Source organism: Ambystoma mexicanum, chromosome 1q (genome assembly GCF_040938575.1).
Source record: "Ambystoma mexicanum isolate Mex_15411 chromosome 1q, UKY_AmexF1_1, whole genome shotgun sequence".
Lineage (NCBI taxonomy): Eukaryota > Metazoa > Chordata > Amphibia > Caudata > Ambystomatidae > Ambystoma > Ambystoma mexicanum.
In genome coordinates, this window is record NC_090922.1 from 958,461,984 (window position 1) to 958,482,029 (window position 20,046).

Here is a 20,046-nt window from a genome sequence, read left to right on the forward strand (position 1 = left end):
CTGCTGCATGTATGTCTGCTGTTGCTGCCCTGCCTGTGCAAATGAGTCGACATGTTCATGCAAAATGCCATAAATTACCACATGGAAAGCACTGTACTCTGAAACATGGAGCTATAACCCTGTATCCAATTCCCGTTCCACGTGCATAATATCCTCTCCCATTCTGATACTGTCCCATGTTCCCATTTCCCCATCCTACCTGCATGACCACTGACTACTGCTGCTGCACATATATGAATGCGGGTTGCTGTTGCATCTTTACCATTCCCATTGCTGGTTGGGTGGTTACTAAGTGTAACCTCCTGGCTGCATTACCGTGGCCACTGGAAGTCCTCCTCGCTGAGCTTGTGGAACAAAACTGGCCCTGTGAGTACAGCTCCCTCCACATGTATTTTAGCCAGTTTTTTCTGAACCTATTTGTTCAATGTACATTCATCAGGGGCTATCCACTGAAGATTTTTGTGTAGACTTTATAGGCCTCATTACGAGGTTGGTGTTGCTACCGGCAGGGTGCTGGCAACCGCCATAAAACTGAATCTGCTGCCTGACTTCCCTGTGCCACCAGGAAATTACAAGTCCCGGCTGAGCGGGAAGTCAAGCCGCAGATTTCTTAAGTCCCCATTACCGTGTAGTCCCACAGGCAGGATCATATTGTGGCAGCTTACCGGCACCCTTGTTTCCAGACCGCCACATTCGTAATGAGGCCCAATGATTGTTGAATCGGGAGTATGATGCTCACCACAGCATTGGAGCTGCAAAGCAGGATTTCTAACACTAAATATTACATTAAGAAGTTAATGCATCCACATATCCCAGAAAAAAACAATTATGGTTTATTCTGATAAAAGGCTAGCCAAGCCAAACACATTTTAGTATAGGGTAGCTGCTCTCTATGAATGGTAATATCCGTTTGATGAAAAACCAATTTTCAGTCCTACTTCATAGAACTTATTTGATGTTTAGCAGCCTCCATTGGCCACTGGCAAACACTGTTAATACACAAACAAAAAAACTGTTCATAAAATAGGGAAACAGTACCACAAAACCAACCGCTGTATTTTCCTTTCCACAAAAATGTATAAGTGCCATAAAACCATAATTCCATGGCAGGTATACCTGTCATAAGGAGACGTCCCCAACACAAGCATCCAGTGGCACAGAAACTGCTCTTCTGAACACCCGAGAAGACCTGCTCTCAAATCTTGACTCTAATTCTCAATCTGTCCTTATCCTTCTTGACCTCTCATCTGCTTTTGATATGGTAAACCACAACATCCTGATCTCCCATCTGTGTGATACCCTGGGCATCACAGAGCAGGCCCTGGCTTGGCTAGTGTCCTTTCTCTCAGATTGTCCTTCCCAGGTGGAACTTGTGTCCTTTCTCTCTGCTATCACTCTCTCTACTTGTGGTATTCTCCAGGGATCTAAGCTATCCCCCTGGTTCTTCAATGTCTACGTGGCCCCTTTGGCCCACATGTTCTCTTCTTTCACCTCCAACTTTCAGTGTTATGCGGATGGCACACAGCTCTCTTTCAGGCTACACTCCGCCTCTTCCTCCTCCTCGCTCATCCCTGACTGTCCGCAATTCAGTCCTGGTGTGCTGCTAATTATTTCTGCCTTAATACCAGCAAGACAGAGATCATCCTCATTGGGATCCCTGCTCCCGCTTTCCCGCTTGCACCCTGGCTCGCCTCCCTTGGTCCAGTGCCTTCACCCAACCGTGAGGCAAAAGATCTGGGAGTCAACTCCACTCTTTCCTTCTCTTCTCGCATCTCAGACATCTTTAAAAAGTCACTCTACCAGCAGCACCTACTTACAGGTATTCTACCTTTTCTCACTTTTCCCCAGAGTCTCACCCTCTCCAGAGCCCTGGTACTCTCTAGACTGAACTACTGCAACAGTCGCTTTCTCAATCTTCCTACTGCTACCATCCGACCCCTCCAACTTATCCAGAACAGAACCACAAGACTTATCCTTGGCCTCAGCCCAGGGACTGAATCACTCCAGTGCTGAAATCTCTCCACTGGCTCCCAGTGGCTGTGAGGACCAAGTTCAAGTCCCTCTGCATGGTCCACAAAGCCTTCTGGGGACGGGGCCCACACTACCCACAAAGCTCCCTCCCTAAATACTCCCCTTATAGAGCCCCCGCTTGGCCTCTTCCAAATCTCTGCGGGTGAGCCATTTCTCCAAACAGAGATTTGGGGGTAGAACTTTATCCTCTGAAGGTGCCTCCCTCTGGAACAGCCCCCCTGCCTCTTCCCGTCTTCAGCTGGATCTCCTCAAGTTCCGGAAACTCCTCAAGACCTTCCCCTTCTCTTATTTCCTCCCCAACTCTGCTCAGTTTTGCTAACTGGTTGCCTGGTGTACCTCTAGAGCTACACAGGTCCCAGGCTCCCCCACCAGTCCTACACTTGCCTCTGGGCCTCTGCACTCTGCCTCGCATTTCTGCACTCGGAATACCTTCCATGTGAGAGGCAACCTCTTTTGCACTTAACCCATGCCCCTGATGGACTGTGCACACTTGTCCCCCCAACCCCTGCACTTCCTGTCTGCGTCCTTGCACAACCTTGAATCTACTAGGCCTAGCAAGATCATTTGTCATGTCCTCCCATTGTCTTCCCTGCCTAGCTTGGTTGCGCCTGAAACACTTGTGTATAGGCGCATTATTGATGATGACCTATCATCATTCAATATGAATGTTGCCAGGCCTAGCACAATAGTTTATTGTTTTGCATGTCCTTCCCCCTCTCTGCCCCTCCTTCTCATCACACTCCTTGTCATGCACTTGTACGATCTGGTAAGTCATCAGGCTTAGCACTACAGTTTATTGAATGTTTGCTCTTCCGCTCTCCACCTCCCTTCTCTCCTTCTCTCCTGTCATGCACTTGCACTAATAGAAATGCCACTGGCGTAGTATACTAGTGAAATTTTGTAAGATAATCTTGTTAGATCATTCGGAAACTTCAATGCATAAGAAAGACTACTGTTTTTCCCTGGCTCCCTTCCCGCCTTGAAGCACTCTGAAGCACTTCACTTGTCTATATGCGCTTTACAAATAACTAATTACAATTACAATCACAAAGTGTTTTAGGTGTCTTTTCAATTGTAAGTTTGTTGTAAGTTTTAAGATTTTTGTATTGATTTGTTTTCAGTGGATTTTTACCAATAATTGTTTTAGATTTATATCATGTTTCAGTCAAATATGAATTTGTTATAATATTGTTATTGTGTTTTTTTATGTTTAGGCTACTGGTTCCTTTCTTTCAGGACTGATATTTGGGAACATATCAGACACAGTCACCTTGAGTATCTTGTTTTAAAAGTTTCCTTTTCCTCCTCTTCTTTATGCAAATATATCTTGTTGACCCCAGACAGTAGAATTAGGTACCCTCTCGTTGGCTTGCCCTGGGGTATTTATTACCTGTGCTATATTAGTAATGACATTATAAAATCATGCTCTCATTGGGTTGGGTGGATGAGTCAAAATATTGTTTGCATTCTAAATTGATAACATTGCTTTCCTAAGCCCAACCTGCAAGATTGACATGTATTGCATAACTGCAATTGCAAACTTACATTAGTGGAGACGGATAGAAATATTGATATAAATATATGCATATAAATATAATTTTTCTATGAAATAGTTATGTGATTTATGAATGTATTTATGTATTTATTGAACATGTGTTAGACGCCTATACAATAAAATGGTGTCTCCTGGTGCCACAAGGCAAAGTGGGGAGGGAACAGGGGAGTAAATAGTAATGGCAAAAGAAAGCAATAATATGCATTCAAGGTCCTACGAGGCCTTGTGGCATTCAGACGTGCAAGTGCAGTGTGGAGAAGTCCTGGAGATAGAGAAGCGATGGTGGCGGAGCAAGGTATGGGCAAGTGCTAGTGAGAGCCTGGGAGGGAAGTTCCGAGGGGAGCCAGGGTGAGCCAGCGTGGTAGGCTGCTGGCTAAGTGCTAGGGCCACAGAAACACACGGGTGGGATGCTGATGTTAGTGGGTAAATCATAGTTCTTTGATTAATTTGTAAACATTATGTGAAAAATATAGAGATGGCAGACAAAAGACATAATTAAGCCTTGGATGCCTATTACTATTCAGAATCAAACACATAGAGATTTGATTCAGTAAGGATGTTTATGTTTGAGACATAGTGAGATTGAAGGAGGAAGGGTATTTTTGTTTTTGTGGATGAGCCTTTGATTGTGTTGACTTTGCAAGAATTCTCTTGATAATAGCCATCCACATGTTGAACATTTCAGCATACATGTTGTAAGGGTGTATTCTGGCACAAGCCCCATAAAACTGGAAAGTTTGCTGCAAAATAATCCAGTAGTTAAAAAAAAAATGTTTTCCGTATTTTTCCTTTTGCATTCTGTTTTCCTCTAGGGAAAATGAGTATTCATTAAACAGATTGGATTGATATGCTTGAAATTTGTTTCAAAAGTAACACAATGCAGTTAGATGTGCCTTTTGTTGGCATAGTGGGAATATGATATTTGGCAGAGAACGGACTGCCCCTGGCACCAAAACCTCTTATATGTATCGTATGACGCCTTGCCGCAACTGATGCAATGGATTTATATGTTGATTGACATATCAGAATCCTAGCTTGACTGAACTCATTTAAAGTATGAGCAACTTAATTGTATATGTAGATATTCTCACCACTAGTTAAATATCTATAACTATTGAGGCACAAATTGGAACAGGACCAACCTATATCATCATACTTTCTGCATCAAATCCTAGCTATCCAACCTAATATAACTTCTATGTGAATTGACATATCAGGATCCGAACACTATAGTACTCAAATAAAGTAATAGCAATCCAAGTGAAGACTGAGAATATTTCACCACTGGTTCAATAACTACGACCAGTGTTGAGGGAAAAATGCAACAGAATGAACCTAGATGCTCATAACTGACTTCATTGAATTCGAGCACCACGTAGCAAAATATAAATGAAGCCCCGGGTAAAAAATGAACTAGACCCGTGGACAAGCAGCACCTAAGAAATCAAGTAAAAGTGAGCGAGCGTTAAATAAGGATCCAGTGCCCTATGGGATAAATAACTTTGTGTATTATTTGCCATGACTATTCTTAACTGAATGTCATGTGGGTTAACACCATCCAGTGTGGGAGATCCTCTATATACACTTGCCACACAATAGGGCTCAATATATCTCCACATGGAATGGCACCAGCACTAGTGTAGTCACAAGCTCACAGTGTTAACAGAATTCGACATCACGCCCCGGATAATGGTGTAATGATGTCATTATGATATGTGACGTCTGATGGACATAAAAGGGGATTTCAAGATGGCGGTGGCGGTTTACACACACAGAATGCTGCCGCCATCGTAAAATCATCCTGTACTCACATACCAAAAGGTAAGAGGACTATAGGGCCCATAGTCATTAGGGCTTTGAATGATGAGGGGCTCATTAATCAGCATATATATGTTTTGCAGGTGAACCATAACATATAATGGTTGCTGCTGAGTAACAACTCAGGCAGGAGGATATGAGCAACCACAGGGTGGAACTGAAAGTAGCAACCTAGAATTGCCAACACTGTGTTTGGAAGTGGAAGTACCTAACACACGCTAATAGATAACTTATGTATTATCTCAGTGAATGATATGATATGATATGATATTTTATGTGTAGCGCGCTCGTACACAGGTGTTTCAGATCGTACACAGAGTTTCAGAATCATAAGGTTATGCGATACACAAGGGGATGCATACACACTCAAGCAAATCGCATGTCTCACTGGTTTCATATCAGTCAGAGAATCTTTCCATGAATAATGCTGCAATAATTTGGAACTACTCAGTCGGACCTGAGATCATGAGAAATATATCACCTCTAATTGGAAAAGGTAAAAGCAAATAAAGCAATGACAATGTCAGAAACAAGTTAGATTAAGAAGCGAGTAAAGATAATGGACAGTGCTGACAATGGGCAATCTAGAATATACATATGTCAAATAGTATCACAATAACTGACCGCAAAGAGCTACATCGAAACTGATTTTAAGGATTATTCTGATTCTGATGACCAAGAAGCATAAACTCTCAATAATGACTACACATGGTCCAGTTTATACATTATAAGCACAACCCCTTTAGGCACTTTTCATCCAAATTAATTCCACATGTGATGTCATCAGTGATGTCATCAATGACATTTGTGATGTCATCTTTTATGTCCTGGGTGTTAGTCTTAGCAGTGCATGGTGGTGGCGTGAGTTATGGTTGCTTAGCTTACCATAACTGGCGAATTTCTGAGGTTTTTCAGTTTTGCTTGTAACCATGACGTCCCTTTAACAATGTTTTTTTATTGAATTTCAGAGGTTTTTATTAGTGCAACTTAACCATAATGTCCCTTTAACAAAGATATTTCAGTGAATTTTATAGGTTTTTATTAGTGCAACTTAACCATAACGTCCCTTTAACAATGTTTTTTCAGTGAATTGCATGGGATTTTACCAGTGCGTGCTATTTTCCTACAACTTACTAATATCATACTGACCCCGCTATAGCAACATTTATCGTCCAATTTATAAAGTTTAACCTTAAAACTGCCATTTCCCACCTTCTAGTATCATTTTTAATACTTCTATGCACTTTATGCAACTTTTCCACAGTTTTTGCGTCCATCAACGTCCACAAATGTCTGACACCATTGTGGACCTTCCGGACAGTGCCACGTAACCATGCGCTAGCATGCGACATGATGACATGTCCATGAATGCGTTTGCACTTCGCGATCATGTCCGTTCTTCGAGGACAGTTCAAAACTGCATATTCTACTGATCTAGGAACTTTCAAGCTCAAAATATACCCTTGCACAGCTCCTACACCTAAACTTACTCATTATCAATTAACAATCTAGTAGAAAGCACATACTTGGAAGAAAATTAGCAGAACTGCTATTTATCCTAAAAATGGCATCAGCTGTTGACATCCCTACTCCCCAAGAGCCACCACGACCACCAGCTGGAGGACCTACACAATCAAAAATGTGCAGTACTTCCAAAGACAATGAAGAGGACCAGGAAGATTAAGTAGAGGAAGTGCCTATCTCTAGCACCCACACAGAATCATGGGTGTGGCAGTTCTTTAACACTGTTGGGAATGTACCAAAGGCTAAAGCTACAAAAGTGAAATGCATTGAGTGCAACTTTGGACTCCGTCATGGACTACTTGGATATTACTCCTACGGGACCACCTTCATGCATCCTCCACACCAAACCCAACCACTGCAATGCTCTCAGAAAGGTTGTTCCTCTCTTAGCAAGTAGTGGGCTGTCTTCCTCCACATCAACTTCCTCAGCTAATACTGTAACTAGACTGTCACAATCCATGCCCCTGTCCCCCTCAGGTATAACAGCCCCCTGGCAGCAGTGGGGCTAAATCCCATCACACTGGCACCGAGGGCCTTAAAAGTCCACCAGAAACATACATGGAGTTAGTCCTGGCGCTTTTCCGCCAGGCTCATTCTCAGGAATAAAGCAATACCAGTTTTGGACCTTAATCCAATATGGAGGCCTATTACACAGCTCAGTTCTTTAGAACCAAGCCATGTGGTCTAATGATTTGGGTGTGGCGTGGCCTGGAATTACTTGGCTTGGAACTACTTTACCTGGGCTATTTAAACCACACCCAAACAGTAGAACACGCTTCACGTTATTCTGCACTCCTGCAGCGTAACGCTCAACGTGTCCAGCTCCTGCTCATCTGCTTCTCCGGCGGCCCGATCCTGAAGCCCTAGATCCAGATTCCATCAATAACCTGGAAGAACAAGAACAGCATTAGCAAGCAAGAACACTTACCTGTGAAGTAACCAGTCTTGAATCCATCCTGTGCTTCACTTACCTCGCCCATCTCCAGAGTTCGCCGTAACCTGCAAAGGTAAAGAAACAAGGACAGCATTAATAACAATTCTCACCTGGGCAAGCAACGAGTCCTGGCAGCACCCTGTGCTTCACTTACCTCGCCCATCCCCGGGTTTCACCACAACCTGAAAGGGAGAAGGAACAAGGTCAGCATTAACAAAGCACTTACCTGGGCAAGCAGCGCTTCGATCGCTCATCACTCCGGAACATCACTGCAACCTGTACAAAGAGAAGAGAACGCAGGTTTGCAACTAACACCAATAAACAGCGGAGCACTCTGTGGATCAATAACTCACTGTGGTCTTTGCCATCGGCGCGGCAACTCCGAGATCGAAACCATCCCTGTGAATACAAAAAGAGACATTGTTAGGGAACAGCATAGTGGAGCAAGACGCTGAGAAGACAGAGACAACGGAGGGAAAGAAAGAGACAGAATAAAGACAGAAAAGACATTATAACTCACCTGGAAGACAGCAAGCAGAGTCGGAGTCACAGTTGGTCTGGACCCGACATAAGGACACATTGACCAGTGAAGCAACTAGTTCCACGGAATGCCCGTACCAACCACACACCCATGAAAGAGACACAGGACAAGAGTTCAACGCACAAAAACCTAAGGTGCTACCCAACATTTGGCACATAACCAAGCAGAGAGGGGTCCGGGATAGTGCTTAGACCTCCATCCAGTATCATGTGGCGCCCCTGTGGATACCAGGTGAGCATAACACCGACAGCCTACTTCTGTGCGACACAAAATCCCACCAGATACTTTGCAAGAAATAAAAGAGGCTGTTGATCCATATCTTTCGAAGACAACAGTCCTCTGTATATACTGCAACACACCACTCTGCAGGGGCAACCAATTTTGAAGTGCTTTTGAAGCTATAATCAAGGGGCATGAGAAACAGTGCCCCCTACCTTAGAAGTAACTCACGCACAACATCTTCCCCTGCCCACCGGCCCCTCCATATTAGTGCTTGGTGCCTCTTCCCTCATTTCACTCCCCACCTTATGTCTAACCTCTCCTGCAAAAAACAATAAATAAAAAACAACAAAAGAAAGATTCCTTTAGGAACCACCTTTCACAGTTAAAAAATAGAACTAATAAAAAAAATCTTATAAACTTCATCTACATTTCTCACTAAAGTACATAGACCGAAAAAGATAAACATTTCCATTAGCATTTTGTGTTATGCTAATGGGAATAATGTGGCGTTCATCCACCATTCCAAGGGGATGAACAGCCGATAACGGCCTGGCAGCCCAAGTTATTGGCCCAAGCAAAATGTGTCTGTGTGCGCTCTGATGCATGCAGGCTTCAGCATGTTATAAATACATAAATAAATAAGTAAGTAATTAGGGCTCCGGACCGGTATCCCACTATCCAGCCCCTGCAATGGGGGATGAAGGCCTTTAGGACCCCTGGTTCCCAAAGCAGGAACCCGGGGTGCGGAAAAAATGATGATTCTTTCTACACCGGGACGCCTGTTGCGTCCAGCTGTAGGAAGGGAAATCCTTTTCCAAGATGTCCACCATGGAAAGGGAAGGTGGGGCGCCATACAGAGCCCCTCTTCTCTTTCCATGGGAGCCTGCAGAAGGTGAAGACAGAACCCTATGACCATATTACCACAAGCACATTTTTTTCCCTTTGAAACCTATCCCACTTTCACATAAGTTTACCACATAGCTGGTCGCAGGTGACCAGGCCACTTTAACCCCATTTGTCGTCCTTCGCGGTCATGGTCGGTAGCCATAGTGTCCGGGTCATGACCTTATGCCATGACCCGGACAATCTGGCCACTGCCCATGGCCACAGGCTATTCCTCAGTCACCAAAGGTATATGCCTATTTTTTGTACCTACATTATGATACGTGTCAAAAAATAAAACCCGCGCAAATTTGCAAAACTATGCTTTAAGGTTCTTGTCAATGCTCCTTACACGTGTTTGCTTCAAATCGGCCCATGTTTTATTTTTTTTAAAGTGTCAAAATATATGTACATACAATAGTCATATCACTTAACCCACACTTGACAAAATCCATTCAGACTTTAGACAAACATTCAAGGTTGGGTCTATAATCTTTCTGAAAACGTTTGTCCACGTTTGTCAAACGGCAACAAAGTTATAAACCATCCAAAAACGTTGAGTCTCCCCTTCTAATTTAGCCCCCTCTTTACAAAATTCCACAATACCTTACAAAAACATGTATATCTAGATTTAAAATTGTTTTGCAAACCTTTTTTGTAGATTCATCAAATGGTATCACATGTATAAGCCTTTACAATATTTTGGGACCCCCCTGTAATTTTGCCCCTTCTTTACAGAATCCCACCAATCTTTGTAAAAACATTTATATCTGGATTTAAAATCAATTTGCAAACTTTTGTGCAAATTCATCAAATGGCACACATTTATAAGACTTCACAATATTTTGGGATCCCCCTCTAATTTTGTTCCCTCTTGACAAAACAGCTGCACACTTTCCAAAACCATTCAGAATCAGGTCTAGAATAATGTTCGAAAATTTTATGAAGTTTCATTGAGTGGTGCCAAAGTTATAAGTCATCCAAAAACTGTTTTTCACCAACCCTGTAATGCAGAAATAGGCATAGAGGTCCCTGAACATCTGAAGTGTTCGCGAACATCACACGACTGTACCCGAACATCCTATTTGTCAGAGATGAAAAACACCTGTTGTTTTGCTTTTTATCACCATATCCCATCCCATTCTCATCACCCCTCACCACCCCAGAGATTTTTTGATAGGTTTGACAAGTGCAATGTTGTGTTTTTTAATATGTTTTTAGCGCAATGTTCACGGATGCTGTCCGCAAATCCAACATGGCAGGTGGTTCCAAATATCAGACACACTTCACGCTTTTCATCATCCAATAAGTGGGCGCGTCCGATGTCCACAGATATCATGTCGCCCTCCAGGCCAATCGGATGTAGTTAAACACATCAACACTACCAGACCTTGAAATTCTGCAAGCCTTGGAAGCTGTGTCATCTTAACTCTCAGCCCCTCATTGCACAGCTCATGAGCAAACTGATGACCTCACAGATGTCATCATTTATGAAATGACTAATTACACTATAAATTACATTAGTGAGAAATAGGCAAAGAAAACTAATGAACAAGCGTGAGAATTACTTAAATACTAGTAGGGTGGAAGTGATCCTGGAAATGCCTTTTGGAGGGACACAGCCTCCTAGTCCTTGTTCTACGACTTCTGTGTGTGTGTTTTCTGTGTGTTTTCTGCCACTGGGGTCCAGTGCAGCTCTTAATTTTTCCTTTTTGTGAACAACATTCATGGGATACCCTTATGGCACCCATGGGTGGAGGTATGCCCTTGTACCCCCTAAGTGTGTTTTTGGGCACTTGTGCATTGCCCGTAGAACAGGGTATGGGCTGGTGGCAGTTACATGCTGACATTTTTGGGACACCCAGGCTGTGGTATAGGAATCAAAGGAATCCTGGAGAAAGGCAAGATGGCCATTGTAGCCTCTTAATTTATGTAGCCTTTACACCTTGTTTCCCAAAGTCCTGGGAAGTCCTAACTCTGTCGCTTTTTCCCTGACTGGCTGTTGGGTAGAAAAACAATAAATGGCTCTGGGCTGACTCCTGTCAGACAGACTGGAGCCTTCCCAGAGATTGGGCCTCATTACGACCCAGGCGGTAAGTTACCGCCTGGGCCGTGACTTTACCACCATGGCGTAAACTACGTTTACGCCATGGTGGTTGGCGGACTTACCGCCCCATTCCGACCTTGGCGGGGCGGTAAGTCCTCAATCCCCATTTACCCTTCCCCATTCCCATTTTTGCCCCATAGGGCATAATGGGAGTGGGGAAGGCGTTAATTACGCCACCGTAAATTACGGTGGCGTAATTAACTCCATGGTCCCTTAGCGCCATGGATTTTAACACCTGCTAAAAGCAGGTGTTAAGAGCACCATGGCGCTAGGGGACCTCGTAATTGGCGGTAAGGGGTCGGCGCAGCTAACGCTGGCGTAAACCCCTTACCGCCAGGGTCGTAATGAGGCCCATTGTGTGTTGTGGGTACACTCTTGTGATGGCACCTATATGAATGGATTTGGAAGTCAACTCTATTATTGTTGTGGGTGTCAGGAATTGGTGTGTTTGACACAATGCCTGGACCAGCCCTGACTGAAACTAGAGTAAATGCAGTGTAGTGTTCGGAAAGACTGGGTGCTTACTCCAATCCACATTCTGTTTTATGGGTGTCCGGTTTGGGTGAATGACCTGAATGCCAGTGAGCCTGATTGTCTACCTGCCTTGCCTACATGAATGCACTGGTGAATGATTGGCTGGCCTCAGTGAATGGGGAACACATTTGCTTAACTAGGGACCTCTCACTCACCAATTTGCTTTGAAGCTGAAGCTGAAAACTGAAGCTTGAATCCTGGGTCCAGTTGGAGGAAGGAGTCTGCATCTGCATTTTGTCATGGATTCTGAAGGCTGCTGAGTTGACCCAGGGACGGAATCAAGAGAGGACCTGAATAGGAGACCTCTCTACTGAGCTACGAGGGACCATCGTGCACCTGCCACTTCTCATCATAGGTAATCTGGAAGCCAGTCCTGTGTGCCTGCCGTTGGGAGAAGGGGTTTTTGGGAGTCCATAAGAGGAGTGTTTGGGCATCTTGATCCAAAGGAGTCCAGTTGTGTCACCCAAGGTCTGGAGGAGTGTTTGTGACCACTGAATCGAGATTGCTCTCTATCACCCAGATGAGGGTATACACTGGTATAGTGCTGCTTGACACTAGAGCTGCAAAAGTTCCAAATCGCTTGAGAAACCTTCAAGGGAAATCCTTGCCACGACAGTCAACCACTTTTTCCTTCCGAAGAAGATCCCAGCTGTCTGCAGAGGAAGGTCCGCTGGTGGGTTTCCACCACCAACAAGTGGCAAAGACATCACGAGGGTCCAGTCTTGGTAAGGGTCCATAGTCCAGTCCAGTGGTCGAGTCCATGTTGCCATGTTGCCAGACAGCATACAGATATCGGAGCTGTGGCTGCAGCACCAAATAACCAACAATCAGTAAACCCCTAAATCCTGAAACCTGACACCTAATTCTGCCACTGACCTAAAGGCATCCAAGGTCTTATCTTCTTCATCCAGGCCTCCACAGCAAGTTTCACCTTTGTGGGACATCCACAGCCGGAGAAACGAACCACCAACGGTGACCACTGCAAAGACCGAAAGTGCTGCCTTTCCGAAACCGTCTGGTTCCTCCGTTTCTCTTGGCCTCGGCATACCAGTGACTCCTTATTGCAAAGGGGTCCATCCTTTAGGGATCCCATTGAGTAAAGCCAATAAACACCACCACTTCACCTGCCAAGTCACCAGTGGTACTGTGACAAAGAACAATGTCTTCAAGGCTCAGGAATCATCCAGGGGTCCCAGATTTGTTGTGGATCCTCTTCTCCTGTGCATCTCAGGTACTTTGGGGTGGTGGAACCTATAAAAAAGAAAATCAGAGCATTATTGAATGTATTAGGACTGGGCTGTAACAGACCAGATAAAGTACACATTGACTTCTCCTTTACAGATTGCCCAAGTGGGGTAATCAACACACAGTTTCACTATTTAAGTCTTCTACCTATACTCTGAAAGAAATCTGCCTTTCTTCCTTGATCTATGAAGTTACACCTTGCTTATGATTGCTATGCTTTTTAAGAACTGTCAGCAGTTGGTGCATTAATAATGAATCTTAGTACTGTGTGGTACCACATAGAGTATATATATTGTTGTCATTATTACAATTCAATTCTCATAGTTTATTCAGATAAAATCCATAAACCATTGCAAAGCATACACAATTTCAAAGTCCAATAGAGTAAAATACAATATACAGAAACACATAAAACAGTCGCCAGTGTTAAAATGGCATTCAGTATAAAACAGTTTATATTGGTCCATCCACAATACGTTTTCTTCTGTTCCATGCCTTCCTCGTGTATTCTAAGGAGCACCAGGCAACCACCACAGGTTCAGCTCGTAACAGAAATGTGAGAGCACTTGTTAAAGTTAGCTTCTCTTAGGAGGGGATTAATGGTTAGAATTCTGATGTTGTTATACCACAGGCAAAACAACACACAATGTAAGAGATCTTCTTTCACAGAGCTGCAGCCTGGGCAGGCCGTGGTCTGCTCGTGACCCTGCCATTTCCTTGTGTTATCTCTCAACAACAATAGGTTAAAGTGCACCCTAGTCAGTGCCCATCGATCTACAGGTTTGTTGCTATGTGACAAATGTGGCTGTATTGTATTCAGTTTCGTGAGAGGTATTTCCTGTTGGACTCAAAAGAAAGCCCAATTGACTCTCGGGTTGTTGAGATTAAGGAGCGAAAAGCCCTCTTGTGCATTCTGCTCCAGGCAGCAGATACAAATTGAGCGGGACACTGTACAAATAGAGGGTTAACCTGTCCCAGACATTCAGAGATACATTTCAACCAAGGTATTTTGCGTCAGAAGGAACACTGCAACAAGTATCTGATCTTGTTACAATAGTATTACCAAAGTACAACATGTTATTATTTATATGTATATATTTTACTGAACAATATTTTATATAAAAGAGCTGTGCTATCACCTAACATAGTGTGTGGACATTGCTTTGTGGGGCTTGGGGACTCACGGTACTTGAGAACCAGCCTGCATCACCTCCTGAGAGCTCAAGCCTTGGTCGCTCCTCCAAGCTACCATACAGAGAACCTTGACTGGCTGCTCTGTGCCTCTGTCCCAACCATATAGAGGGCATAAAAACATATACCCCTCTCCATTTTGTTTAGTGGTTGAAGAAAACTAAAGTAAGAGTTAATGCAATTAATTATTACCTATGAAATGCACACCCCTCAAATAAAGGAAAGTACAGAAAGAGGTTAAGGTCCCAGATGTCAACAAAAAAACATTAGAAGAAAAAATAAACATTTGACATTAGTACTTATTCAACTTTTCCATAGACAGTCCAAGAACATGGTGACAGTGCCACAAAATCATGTTAAAGGAACAAGTGCTAAACCATGAATTAACATAACATAAAACAACAGCCATCTTCGTGTGGAATGTCAATTAATTATGGCCCAAGGTATTCTAACAATAGGAACCATGAGGATATGACACATACTTTTGCAAAATATTACAAGGAACTTTAAAATAGCTACTAGGTAATTCATCCCCCTTAGGTACAGTGCAAATGTATTGTAATGTGACAATCTACCATCTCATCTCGCCTTTCACAAAACGGAATATAGTAGGAGCCTTGGGGCAGGTACCCATTTCAACACCATGGAATGCCACTATCCTGCCAATAGAAGTGTGGATTCTATTGTCAAAAAGGGAGTAAAATATTGTAGGTATCTTTAAGAAAACCATGGTTGCTTACATGCACGCCATTGTGCATTATCTACAAACATTGTGAAGTTAAAAAGTGCTTGCAGACTTGGTTCACCCTGACTTCTCAAGTCTATAGAAGGTGGCCACTCTGAAAACGACATTTGAAAAGTGATATTTGTCAATGCTGAGAATCCCTTTCATTTGATATTTCTCAAACATACTTGTATGAAGGCAGCATTTTAAATTATTTCTGACATTTTGCAGAAATACGGTTATTTCCTTAAAGCCAGTGGTTGAAGTGTACGAAAAGAAGTAGTGGAACAATGCACTATTCGCCCGCTCCCCACAAAACCCATCTCCACGCCCCTTGCCACGCACAATACAAACCCCCAAACACATGCAACTGCTGTTTAAGGGAACTTTCAGTGCAGTGCACTGAAAGTGCAAGTTTCAATTCTCCCTACCTTATATTTTAAAAGTAAACCATTCCGGACAGGCTTATTTTTTAAATAAAAGAAGAGGAACAGTAAAACTCGACCACTGCTTAAAGCTGTGTTTACAGCATACGCTTCCCATTTCACATTGAATTAGTGATAGGCTGGTCCTCTATTTAGTGTGGGTGTGACAATGCGGAAATTACAAGCGGAAATTACAAGCAGTTGTCTACGGTGCCTCCAGCATAAAGGCACCAAGGGCCGCGAGTTTAACACAAACACATACACTCTGTCCTCAATGTAATGAGGAGTGTCTTCTTCTGAACTCTGTTGCAATGAAAGGTTTAGTGGTTTCACATAGGCCAAAATAAAAAATGAATTGAATCTGAGCAGCTGAGAGAGCACATGCTAGTATCGTGGTGGTGTACTGATGTATGTCTATTATGCCCTGCTCCTTATATGGGCTTTTGTAAAGCAAGAAGCATAAGTACATCCCATTCACAAGTTCGGACCATAACTCGGGCATCCAGTGAGAGCTGAAGAGCACGTCCAAGACACCCCTAAGTGTTGCAGGGCACCCAGGTTACTTTATCGAGTTGGTGTAACTAGGGGTCACACACACACACTTTTCTGCAGCTTTGTTGTTCTTGGGATGTTCGAGAGTTGACCTGAGGACGCGTATCTTTGCATAAAGGCTCTTTCTGGGAAGCTCCCTGTACTTCAATACGTCATCCACTTTCAGAGCTATGCAGTTTATTGTGTTGTTTGTTTGTTTGTTTTTTTAACCCAGAACTGGTTGTTTATCAACTCTCAAAGCACACAAAATGCTAATTTCAGTGTATTAAAATGTGCACAGCAATGTGCAGTGCGACTGGGCCGCATCATGCACATGGACGAAGTTTAAATTAAGTAATGCTAAACAATTTTTTGTGTGTGTGAACGCCAAGTGGTTTATGGTGGCCACAAAGCTGTTACCGGCGTCGTGCTGTAATGTACATATGCAAATACAAATAGGATGTATTGTTGTGTGGTCCCATTAACCGACATGTGAAAACTTACCACAGCCTTTTAGGATTTGGGTTGCATTAGAATAGTAAAATGACAATACGATCATGAATTGATGTTATGATGTTCCACTGTAGCTGTGATCATTAGTACTCAGACTGCCTGTGGAGTCATAGAGGTAAATCCAGGATGCTTTATTGTACATATTTATATTTGTACAGTTCCAGTTACTTAGGAGTATAATACAGGCTAAGTAGGCAGGTAGACAGCAGACAGCATGAAACTTCAAGAGACACCCACTGGCCATCCTCTCACATCCAGCTCAGGCCCCCAAATGACATTCATAGAACACTCACATATAACACTCACTCAACATTGTCCTGAGCTATCATACATCCACCAATATTCTATCAGCATGCATTCCTGACCAGTGAGACAGAACAAGACTAACTCACATTGCAACAATTCACTTCCTACAAACAGTCATACACCACAACATCTCCCTTCCATACAGAAAGTCCCACACACCCAAAAGCAACATGCACTCCAAAGAGTACATGCACACCCAGGCACGACACAACACACTCACATGCACAGCTGTCATCAGCATGACATTCACAAGCAGCATTCCTCCACCACAACCAGCAACCTTCCATCCAGAGTTGCCACCCCTGGATACAGGGCCTGCCACACCCTGGCACAAACATCCAAATTGGGAAACACGCAGGAGACAAACTACACACCAAGGGTGGGGAAACAGGATGGGGAGGGGATCACAGATTGCCAAACACTGAACCAGGATGCAATGTACCTCGTCAATGCAGAGCCTGTGTGGGACATTCAAGCCACCAAGGTCCAACAAACTAACAGTCAGGAAGGGTGGTGCTGTGCCGATATCGGGAATAACAACCCTCACATACCAGACACAAATCAATGCAATCAGCTCACAACCATCACACAAATTAGTCAGTCCCAACAAGAGTATGAACCACCAAAAAGCACTTGCAATACACACAACCATCACCACACCACATCTATCCTACTATGAATTAGACCCATCACTAAGTGTCACCAAACACACACACACTGACACACCACACCTTCTCTGCATGCACTTACACTAAAATCGTGCACAAGCATAATAGGTGGAACGAGGCAGCAATAACAACAGATGCATGCATACCTCTCACATGGGTGGTTCCATGTCACTCCTAACATGACAACACAGGAAGCAAACTGGCTTCATTTATCCTGCACCCATGCCACATATGCCCAAGTACAGTCCCTCTAATGTGCATGCACACATAACCCTCAAGTGTACACGACACATGCACCAAGTATACCCAACACACGCACCACCACATTTCAGCACACTTATCCACACAGCAACATATAAGACATTTAAACAGCTGAGGTGCTTCTGATAACACCGTAGAATTAACTATGTGGTAAGAACATTCTAACATAATGAACAATAATAAACAAGAGGATAAGCAGAAAGTAGAGAAAAAGAATAGTTGTCCAACATTTGTACACCTATATTGGAGATGCATCAAACAAAATCATTTCTCATAGTGCCCATATAACGCCTTCAAAAAGGGCAGCCCGAAACATGAATCCTTTTGCATATCCATCAGGAATGCAGTGAAAACTCTTACCATAATCTACTGATACACATGTGTCCTGATCTATGGCTACTACTGCAGCTCTATTCCTTGTTGAGAGACAGTCAGAAGGAAAATACATCCTTATCCTATCCACCGGATGTATCCCTATCCTATGTGGATGTAGTTTATGGCACCTGGTAAATCCTACCCACAGGTGCATACAATTGACAATGGAGCTTTAACCAAAAGAAAAATATGAATATTTCATTTGAACATAAATTCCCTGAACAAACTACTTAGCAAGAACAAAAGAATGAGGAGCTAGGTGCCAGATTACCACAATGTAATCCAGAGTTGGTGGGCCACAAGACTTAGACACAACTTGACAAGACAACGGTCTGAAAACTGGAAAAAGGAGGGAATAAATCCCACACCATTTGGAGATTTGGACAACACATTAGTTTCAAAATATTTTGCCTGCTTTGCTCACACATTCGAGGCAGAGGGAGGGTTCACAATACAACATTACAAAACGAATCTAGGTGTAATTGGCATTATACTATCCTCTATTTGAAAATACTTTGAGCAATAAGAGATTGAAGAATTTTCCACGTTCCGTGCATTCTGCTTAGTCTCTCCAAGCCGGTGTGTTTAAGTGTGATCAGTACCGACACCTGTAGGTGGATGCAGCAGAGATAAGATTGTGGGTAAATCTGTCTCTTTGTCAGGAATAAAAACTACTTCAAAATCCTTGAGACATCTGAGGTTGGCTTGCGCTTTGCAAAGCAGACCTTCATTTATTTGTTCCTTTATTACTTGTGTCACTTCTTCTGTAAATGATACACATTGCCAAACAAAAATAACAATAACCAGTTAGTTGATTCACTTAACCATCTGTCACTTTGCACATCTCTCATCTGATTTTTCCATCCAACATTATTTAAAGAACGTACTGTGCGTACACAGTTTGTGTCAGAAGTAAAAAAAAAATCAAGAGGAACCTCAATGGTGAAATTGCCTGTGCACAGACACTTTAAAGGTGCCTTTCCTCTAAAGCTTTCGGATCCTGTGAAAGCGTTGCGTTGATCTGATGACCAGCTGCATGGCTGTTGGAACCTCAGCCGGCGTCATGATTGTGGAATCAACACTAAAGAGAACAGAGCACCCCAGCGGCTCTGAGCGCCTGTAGAGATATCGCGGAACCTCTAGTCTCACGAGATCTCGAACGATTACGGAAGTGAAGGGCTCGAATGAGCGCAAAGTGCCAGAAGCCGGAACAGACGGCACAGAGCAGGTCGAGCCCCCAGTGCTCTTCTTATTAACTGGGGCAACCACCAAAATAAACATTATACCACTCTCACTACCCAGCATAACAGAGGGCCCATTGCCCCAGAGTTCATAGTTATTTGTGTAAGCTGTAATGACAAGTTGATACCAGAACCACGATAAAGGGGTCCAACCAGCCACTCCAGGTCTCTTGTGCATTATTATGCAACATAAATTGGCACAGAGAATCAGGACGTGAACCCACGTGGCGCCATGCAAGGAGCAACTCCACTGCCGCTGTTTCTTCAAACGCCAGGTAGGCCTGCCATCTCATGGCCACAATGGCAACCCCTATTCACTACGTACCTGAAAGCATTATGTTGCGCAGTCTACACGGTGGCAAGCACAGGGTCATGCTGTTGAATGCATTAGGCGTTGAGGGCCAACGCGTATTTGAAA